The 9,951-nt window shown below is 35.0% G+C and overlaps 1 pseudogene; it reads left to right on the top strand.

Annotated features, from left to right (window-relative positions):
- Positions 1-982: 982 nt before the first annotated feature.
- Positions 983-2,104, top strand: LOC101412085 (E3 ubiquitin-protein ligase RNF13 pseudogene; annotated as a pseudogene).
- The last annotated feature ends 7,847 nt before the right edge of the window (positions 2,105-9,951 follow it).

The raw sequence follows: 9,951 nt of genomic DNA, 5'->3' as shown, positions 1-9,951 counted from the left end.
TTGGTTTATTCTTAAGTGACTGTTTATTTGGAGTTTGACCAGAAAGAAAAAAAAATTATTTGGAATTTGTTTGAAAATTTGTAGGATGGAAGAAGGTATCTTAATCCTTTTCTAGCCTCCAAAACCACAAAACAATAAATTTCTGTCATTTAAGTCAACACATTTTGTGGTATTTATCTCAAGAGCATTGGCAAACTAAGGTACATATGTGCATAAATAAGCAAGGATGTAGGTATGCATGTGTACATGCTTGATCGTACATATTATACCACTTTAAAATATACAAGAAAAAGCATCATTCTATTTGGGGAAGGTAACTGAATATTTAGGATATAGAATGGAAGAGATGTACCATTTTAATTTTAGATCTCATGAATCTATTTATGATTAAGAAATACAATACCAAAACTATAAACAACTAAATATATGGAAGATGTAATCAAGATATTCAGAAGCACAAATCCCCTGCAATTGTTCCATATGTAAATGTGAATAATAGTACCTAACTTATTGATTTATATTTATAATTAATTAGATTCAATATGTAAAATGTATATATGTACATGGAATAAAGTAAACTCTTATAATGAGTAGTAGTTGTTACTAATGTAAAACCACAGTATCTTTTCTGTCAAATCTAATTTTAACTTTTTCTTTATGGAAAGGACAATTAGAGGTTAATTTAGTTTTCAGGATTCAAAGGAGATAGTATATGTGGTTCAGAGGGATGCAAATGAGTCATAAATTAGAGTTAGGAAATGACATCCTATTACAACAGTTTAAATGGAAAAAATTCGAATGCCATCCAAACTTTAACCCTTCAAATATCCATAGAAAGAATAGAACTAAAAAAAAAAAGCAAGCTGTTGTTATGGGTTGAATCATTTCCCAGAAAAAGGCAAGTTGGAAGTCTCGGTAGGGACTCTTCTCTCAGGGATACAGTGGTGAGCCAGGGGCCTCCAGGCTCTCCATTGGAATACTCATGCTGTCTGTCACACAAGGGGCCTCCAGGCTCTCCATTGGAATACTCATGCTGTCTGTCACACAAGTGTACACCATCTTGACTGTCCAGTTCTTAGCATTCTTAAACCTACTGCTTGTAGATACAGTTTAACAATTTAATATAATTTCGAAAATGCATCTCAGGATTTGAAGACCTTCCTGCAAGATTTGGTTTATCAACTTCCACCTGAAAGTTTGAAGTGTTTTCTGATTACCTCAAAACCAGAGAATGCCTGTGAACCTATAGTGCCTCCACCACTAAAAGATAATTCATCTGGCACTTTCACTGTGTTAATTAGGACTGGATTGCAATTTTGACATAAAGATTTTAAATTACCAGAGAGCAGGTTTCAAGGCAGCCATAGTTCACAATGTTGATTCTTATGACCTCATTAACATGGGATCCAACAACATTGATGTGTTAAAGAAAACTGACATTCCATCTGTCTTTGTTGGTAAATCATCTGCCAATTACCTGAAAATGTATTCATGTATGAAAAAGGGGACTATATTATTTTAGTTCCAGAATTTAGGCTTCCTCTGAAATACTAACTAATCCCCTTCTTTATAGTGGTGAGCATCTGTCTCATTTTGATGATCATTTTAATGGACACAATTTGTCCAGGACAGACACAGTGCTAGGAGAAACAGACTTCAAAAAGATCAACTTAAGAAACTCTCTCTATATAAATTGAAGAAAGAAGATGAGTATGATGTATGTGCCATCCTTCGCCATCTCCTTGTTTATTATTACAAGTGTGTAGACCCTTGGCTAACTAAAACCAAAAAAACCTGTCCAGTCTGCAAGCAAAAAGTAGTTCCTTCGCAGGCAATTCAGACTCTGACACACATAGTAGTTAAAAAGAAAATGAAGTGTCAGAACATACCCCATTACATAGACCTTCAGCTTCTGTCAACACCCAGTCATTTGGAGCTTTCTCAGTCTCACTCACATCAGAACATGACAGAATCTTCAGACTATGAGGAAGATGAAATGAAGACACAGATAGTAGTGATGCAGAAAATGGAATTAATGATCAGTGTCATGGTCCAACTGCATACTAATGGTGAGTAGGACTACAACATAGCAAATACTACTTGACCATTGGAGGGCAATTGATTTTTTTCCCCTTTAAAATGTTTATTTCTGCACATAATTTAAATTTTTTGCTCCACTTAGAGATTTCTGTAGAAATAACTTATTTAGTATTCCACAGTTTAGTCAAATGACTGAAACTGGTTTTTTGATCCAGTATTTTTTTGTAGAAGTGCACTTCATGTCACTAATAACTAACAGAGAGGTGTGTTCCTGAAACATCAACTTTCCTTTTGTAGTGAAATATATAGCCAAAACATTGAAATAATAATAATAATAATAATAATAATAATAATTACTCCACAAACTTGCAGATCTAGGTCACAATATGCAAATGTTTTGTTTTACAAACAAGGTACATGCTGCTGCTACCTAGCACAAGCTAAGCCACCTTCACCTCCATAAAGTTAAATAGAGTTGTTGAGCTGAAAAATATCAAATTTTCTGTTATATCCCCAAATTGCCGCCTTTAGTAAGAAGCAGCAAGATGCTATTATAACGTCTTTTTCTTTCTATCTATACCACACACACACACACAATATATATATATATATATATAAATATATATATATATTTAAAGCTGTCTTTTTCTCTCTTATTCCCAAATAGTCTTATCTGGGTAGGAACAGTCTATACTAGTGAAGATTTCAAACTGCTATTAATATAGCTTGTGCTTGAAATCAAAATGATCTAATTCTGTATCCAAGTGTGCCTAGTTTCTAAAAAGCCAATTAAGTAATATAGACCCTATAGGCTTTAGTTTTCAGAAAGAATGTAAACTGAATGTGTATTCAAAGTTATGTCTAGATGGAATGTGGGTGATATGTTAATTCAAGCTTACCTGGAATGTAGGCAATATGTTAATTCAAGCTTACCTGGAATACAGGGGATATGTTAATTCAAACCTATCTGGTACTCAGACAAACACTTAAAACTCCAAGAAACTAAAAAAGAAAAGTCCTCATGGATTCTCACTCTTCATTTTACTCCAACTTTCAAGGTTTATATTCTGTTATAATCATTATTGCCTTTGACAATTATTTTCCATTTCCTAACTTCCAGGCACATGTTAAGGCTTCTTTTCCTGGCTCACTTGTGGTCATCATTTTCCCTTGTACTGGCCAATGAATAGATTGTAAGAAGTGAACGTGTTTCAGTTCTGGTCTAGATCAGTTAGTCGCCAATGCCAGAATCTCTATTTCTACCTGACACAACAAATGGAAGTGTTTGATATGGTAGCTATTACTTCAATTTAGTTTCCTGAGTGACTATTTTCAAAAGACCTTTCTTGGAATGTACATGATTTAAAAAGAAGCCTTTGTTGTTTTAAGGGACTAAAATTTGCCAACAGCTTGTTATATGAAGATTCGGCCTATCTTCACTGTTATATTTTCTTTATTCTCTTTACGAACTCAAGAATGCCGATTGAAAATTCCACAGCACTTTACAATTTACACAAAATATAAAAGTCTGTCAATTAGCAATGGTGTGGAGCAAAGCATTCAGATATACCAGTAGTGGAGTATAAATTGGTGCATGCCATTTGGAAAGGAATGTGGAAAAGAAAGGAAAATTAAAGATGTGAAAACACTTATTTCCACCAAACCCACTCCTAGAAAAAAGTCTAGTGTAGGCAAAAGTAGCTATTGTGGATTGTTTGTGAGACCAAAATATTGGAAAGAGCATACATGTTTACATGTCTCTCAAACAGGGAAAAAGAATGGAAGAAACTTAGCAGTTCCTTTTTGACTTTTACATCATCACCTATAATAGGAAATCATCACTTGCACTTAGGTCACAAATTGACTGACATTCTGAGGGAGCTACTGTTGTTGTGGAATTTGATAGAGGTTCAATATTTGCGTATAGAGAGGCCAGGACTCAGGAATGATTTTGAGAAGGAAAAATAGTTTATTGATGGCCGGCCAGACTCGGGAGCTTTCTGTTTCAATCCTGAGCCCCAAACAAGACTTTCAAGTTTCTTTTATACGGTTCTCAATAGGCTTGAATTTGTTTCAGCCCTCAATAGGCTTGAATTAGCATACATATCTTCCACATCTTAGGTAAGCTTTTAGCATGGACTTCATACATTCTAGATAAGCTTTTAGCATATTTTGTTTTCATTTCCCCTGAATACTTAAAATTTATAGACCTTATACTGTTAAACTGTTTCCTGGGACTGGAGTCATTGCCATGGTTACCAAGGACAGGACTGCAGCCTCTTACCATCTCACACCCACAAGTCAGACAGCTTAGGTTATCTCTGAAGAGACAAAGAGCCTCCCACCCATAGCCCACATCATTTCCCCCCTTTGCCAAAGTTTAACTTGCTAAACTTTGGCATAATTATTGTTGAAGCTATGAGGTGGATGGCTGTTTGTTGTTTTGATTGATTATTTATCAATCTTTAGTGTAGCATCCAGGACTGTTTTTAGAAGTTTTCATTTTGGACAGCAGAATCCTGGGGCAGGGGCCCCCTGCAGTCACCCTGGGGCCACTAGCACTCACATGGATTTCCAGTCAGGTTCCAGATCCATCTATTAATTTTATTTTACCTTTAGAGAGTTTAAACCTTTAATCGGAAAGGGGTGCTGAAGGGAGATGATTTCTTTTCTGTAACTGCTTCCTGTTGGCCATGGGCTGTAGTCATTGCCTAACAAGGTGTAAAACTTAATTTTATTTTACCTGGAGGAAGATGGATCTGGCATTCTGTACGAAGTTGGATGAAGTTTTCATATGTTTAATAAGATGTTCACTCTGAAAGAAATAAACTTAATTAAAAATTTGGAATACCTGTTTTTAAAAGAGGACATTGGATTACAGAGGTAGACTAGGTTAGGTTCTTATAAAGATGACACTCCTTTTTAAAAGCTGGTGGGAACAGTATATATATATATACTTTTTCTACGTTATTTATCTTTAGAGAGAAATTGCAATAGATAGCTTTGTTTGAAGACACATTTCAAGCTGTTTAATGATTGGCACTCATGTGTTCTGTCAGATGCTCCTGGTGAACTTGCAGTCTTTGGGCAATTGGTTTCATTCAGGATTAGTACACCAAGTTGGAAATTTTCTTAGTTTTTAGCTGTGGGAGTCATCAGAACTCAGAATAAAGGTTTTTTACATTTTGGTTTTAAGTGTACAATTTCTAGTAATTTTGGCTTGTTCAATAGGTGACCCATTATTAGTGAGCAAGCCTCATTTTTGCTACACAGTAGAGTACAGTAGAATATAGTAAGTTGAGCCTGGCTGAGACTGCCACCTTATTCTATAGACATGTTTATTAACTGTTTAGAAAATGAATTTACTATGAATTTAACATGTCTAATATACTTCTGCACTTGATCCAAAATAGAAAAGATAATGTTACAATTATTAGGCATATATTTAGTACAGGAAAAGAGTACAGCACTTAATATTAATTAATGTATTACTTAATGAATTAATAGTTCTAAGTTTTGGGTTTGTAATACTTTACATGTTATCTCTCCATGAGAGCAGACCATAATGCCAATTGTGTTTAAGTTTTACTTATAGTATCCTGGCATCATGGCTCCACTTAGGATGTTCTTTACGCAGTGAGCAAGTCACAGCATTCTTGATCCTAGAGAGATTTTCCAGTATTCTACTAGCCTGGAGCATAGTGCTCTCTGGCACTATGGAACAGTGCCTGACTGGAGGCAATATCCATTGTACACTTGGCTGTACAGAGTCATCATTGGCTGCTGCAGGAGCTTGAAACTGCAACGTAGTTTCCATTGACTTAAGGAGCAGAACCAGAGGCTGATATAGCAAATATTTTTAATTGAGGGGTCAGTGAACAGCCTAGCCAATAACTCACATGGAGAGGCAACCTGCAATGTATTCAAGGCCTGGTTTGAATGCACAAAAGAATTTACAATGTTAAAGTTTATTCTTTGTTTTTATATATATTTTTAAAAATTTAATGCAACACATATATCAAATGACTGTTTACTTACACAATTTTACCATGAAGATAACAGTAGGTACTTTAGTAAAAAAGGGAAAAATTATTTTTCATTGTTAAAATGAAAACAGAAGTTTCCCAATAGAATCAAGATAACTTTTTATTACCACTTACTTAAATATGCACCTTGTGGTGGCCTTCAGACAGGTTTTATTATCACGAAGTTATTTTTTTGCAACTAATACTAATCCAAGTTTATAGTTAACAATGATTTCTAGAACTAGAATTATTTAAATGTTTTCAGTTTGGAAGATGTTTTACACACTTTTTATAATTGTCTATAACCACATTGACTAGCCACTTAATGTTTAAATAAACTTATTAAATTACAATTACTAACCAAAGAAATTTACTTTATTTATTTAAGAGAGCATATCTACAATCTTTTTTCCTTAGCCTAATTTCACCAATGTGAACTTACAATTTCCATTACTCTAAAGATTTTGTACATATAACGCTAATTTAGTTTATAAGTTAACTATGGGTGATTATACTCAAGTTATATAAAATTGAAACCATTAGAGTTTATGTAAGGAATGTTCTCTTTTTTCCTTACAGGAAGGTAAACACTTCTTTTCTTTGTTTAAGTTATGAAAATGAATAATTTAAAAACATACTGACTACCAGGTTTTAAAACACATTATGCAATTACTTAATTTGTTTAATCATAATCCAGGAAAGATCTCTCCATAGTTTTTATGGACTTTTCTTTACTTACTGAAATTTGTCAATAGAGTCACTAATTACCTTTATTATGTTGGAAAGAAATCTTCTTCTGGAAGAAATAAGGCTCATTTGATTGTGGAGAAGAAAAGAATTTATTTTCATTCTTGCAAGAAGGGGTGCAGAAGCAGATATGGCTGGCACCCCGAACAAAGAAAAATGACACAATTTATACCCTTAAGCCTAGCACACTAGCTCTTCCTCTGTTTCTCTATAGATTGGATACTTTAGAAGTTACAGCTTATCTGAGAAGATCTAACTTTTCCATGCAAAAGTTTGTGATTTAACAGCTTTCTCTATTACATTCCAACCATTTTAGTATTTCCCCTACTCCCCTTTGTCAAATAAGGAATGGAATTTAGTGCTGAAATGGCACTGACCTAGCTCCTTCTTGGGCATCCTTCCACTGCCCATAGGACTGGCCTAAGCTGTTCTCCTCCATTGCTGTCCAACACAGAAGTGGGAGACTGAGGCAGCAGGCTGCCAGGTTACACCAATCAACATTTCCTTCCTTTATGTGAAAACTAACCTAACCTTTGTTTTTTTTACATTTTATGGCTGACAAAAGGTTTAAACTGGGAAATTACAGGGCAAACTGATTCTTAATTCCCTAGCCTAGTAGATAGGTTTAATCTGCCACACCTAGTCTTGCCTTCAAAGCTCTTTCAAAGAGAAGGAACTTTCCCAAAAGTTTCTATAATCAAATTTTTATATGCCTTTTTTTATCCTGCTTAGTCTAATTTGGGCTCCAAGAATATTTATTCACATATATAACTGCATATTTAATTTTTAACAATTTGAATAGAACTCTCTTAAGAATTCTCACTTGTTAATTTGATACTATCATCCTGATGTAGGAAGACCTACACTGAGCAAATGGGCAGACACAAATAGTGTTAGACACAGAAACACAACTTATTGATGTTACTTATAATTTGCATTATTTTATATACTGTTTAGCTTAATTTGGGGTCCAGAAATATATATTACTTTATAACTTCATATTTAACCTCAATAATTTAAGCAAATAGGCAGACATGAATAGTTTCACACAAAAACATAACTTTAGTTACTTTAAACTTCTAATTTTTACAAAACAAGTGTGACTGCAAAACATTTCAAAGACTCCTGAAACTTTTCTTAATTTGCACTATGACTGTGGAGTTTTACACTATGACCATGCAGTTTTACACAAGAATTTTCTTTCTTAATTAATGGATTGTAACCAAAATGTTCTCAATGCTTTAGCACCATTTTTTGTTTCAGAACTTTATATTTTACTTTGAATTTAGTAGAATTATGGATAAGCAACAAGATTAATTTTATGTATATTTACTGAGGCTATTTGAAGACTCAGGGAGACAGACTGGTTTCTCTCATGAATTGCCACTCTTAGGAGCACTGACGGTCAACCGTCAAGGCAGGATACTTCTCCACCTCCCCCCTTTTTTTCCCCAGTTTTTAGAGATAATAAAACTCCAGTGGTCATTTAACCTTATTCCATCAGGCAGCAATTTATTTAGTTTACACTTGAATTAATGAGAGAAAGAGTTACTAATACCAGGACAGGAGACAGTGATGTCCCAGCTCTTCTCTGGACTGTAGAGGCAGAAGCTATCATGAAATAACCATAGGCCAAGGCAAGGGGTGAGGTTAGGCTTGAAGTAACCATAAACAAAGGAAAGATTAGTTTAGAATTTACACTTAAATAATAGTTTCAGGCTAAATTCACCCAGCTATAATTTCAGTTATTATCTTTCCACTGTTTTATAATATAAATGCATTTATAAATGTTCTTAACTCAGTTACAGTTTTTATTAATTTTTTTAACCTTAAGGTGAATTGTATACCCTTATTAGTTAAGCTACAAGAATTTTATTAATAAAAATTCTTTGAAGTCTTGCTTTTTCTTAGTAATGGAATAAATTCTCACCTGCAAGTTATGCATTTAATTCACCAGCAAGAGAGTATTGGCATTTAAAGATTCATTTTAAACTACCTTTTTGCCATGAATTCTTGGATGCCAGCAACTGACAAAAGCCAAACATAGATTTTAAAGTGGCATTTCATTCCTTTTTTTTTCTTCCTCTGTAGTTTCACAACCCTGAAGTTCCCAGCCAATGAAGTTCCCAACATTGAAAAGGCTATCAAGTGATTAGAGGTCTATTGTTTCAAGCCATAGCCTCTTTTCTTCAGATGGTTTTACAGTTTTGAAACATTCCAAAGTATTTCTACAGTCTTACAGAGAGAGAGATTTTGGCCTTGATACCCTAGGGAGGGAATTTTACGGCATTTATTTTGATTCTGCTTTTCACCCCCCTTCCCTTCCCCCCCTTCCAGGCAGTTGGATGCACAACAATCAAATAGGAATGTGGCTTATGAATAGGTGTGGACTCACTGGAAATGAGTAAGCTGCTCCCCACTTTCCAGCTTTCTGCCAAAATGGGCAGACAGAACCTACTCAAATTCAGCAATTCTCCCGGGAACCCAGCCACCCTGACTGTGGCAGCCCCAACAAACTTGGGTGCATGGTGCAGACACAGATGGTCTCCAAGCCCTGGCAAAGGGGCAGACCAGAGACAAGACAGCAGAGCATGCACAAACATCTAGACTTGCCAATGGCAAGAGAGGGTTCCAGCTCAGTTAAATTTCACTGTTTACATAACCACACAACTCCAACACTAGCATTGAGCTGACACAGACAGAAGCACAAAGGTCACTAATCTGACCCACAAGTTCTATATATATTTTTTCAGCATGGCTGCTCCCACAGCCATCACAAACCCTAGAACACTTAACATTTGGTATAAAGCAAATTCATTCACAATTCAGCACCATAACAAAAAATTCCAGCTAGACCTTTTCCCCTGTTTAACTTTACACCAAGACCAAGCTCCACTAGAAACGCCAATCCATTTTCCTGTAACCAAGATTTTTTTTTAAATCCAGACCAATTTCCAGGATGTTAGGACTTGAACCTATAAACAGCCCTTCCTATTAAAATCAAGCCTCCACTTCTTTAGTGGATATAAGACCAGTACCAGATTCTAACATGCAGTTAGACAAACCCAAAACACCAAGGCTTTTTCCCATTTTTTTTCCAGGACATTAGGACTCGAACCTATAAACAGCCCTTCCTATT

This window comes from Dasypus novemcinctus, chromosome 15 (genome assembly GCF_030445035.2).
Source record: "Dasypus novemcinctus isolate mDasNov1 chromosome 15, mDasNov1.1.hap2, whole genome shotgun sequence".
NCBI classification, from domain to species: Eukaryota; Metazoa; Chordata; class Mammalia; order Cingulata; family Dasypodidae; genus Dasypus; species Dasypus novemcinctus.
This window is presented reverse-complemented; position numbering and strand designations above follow the sequence as displayed.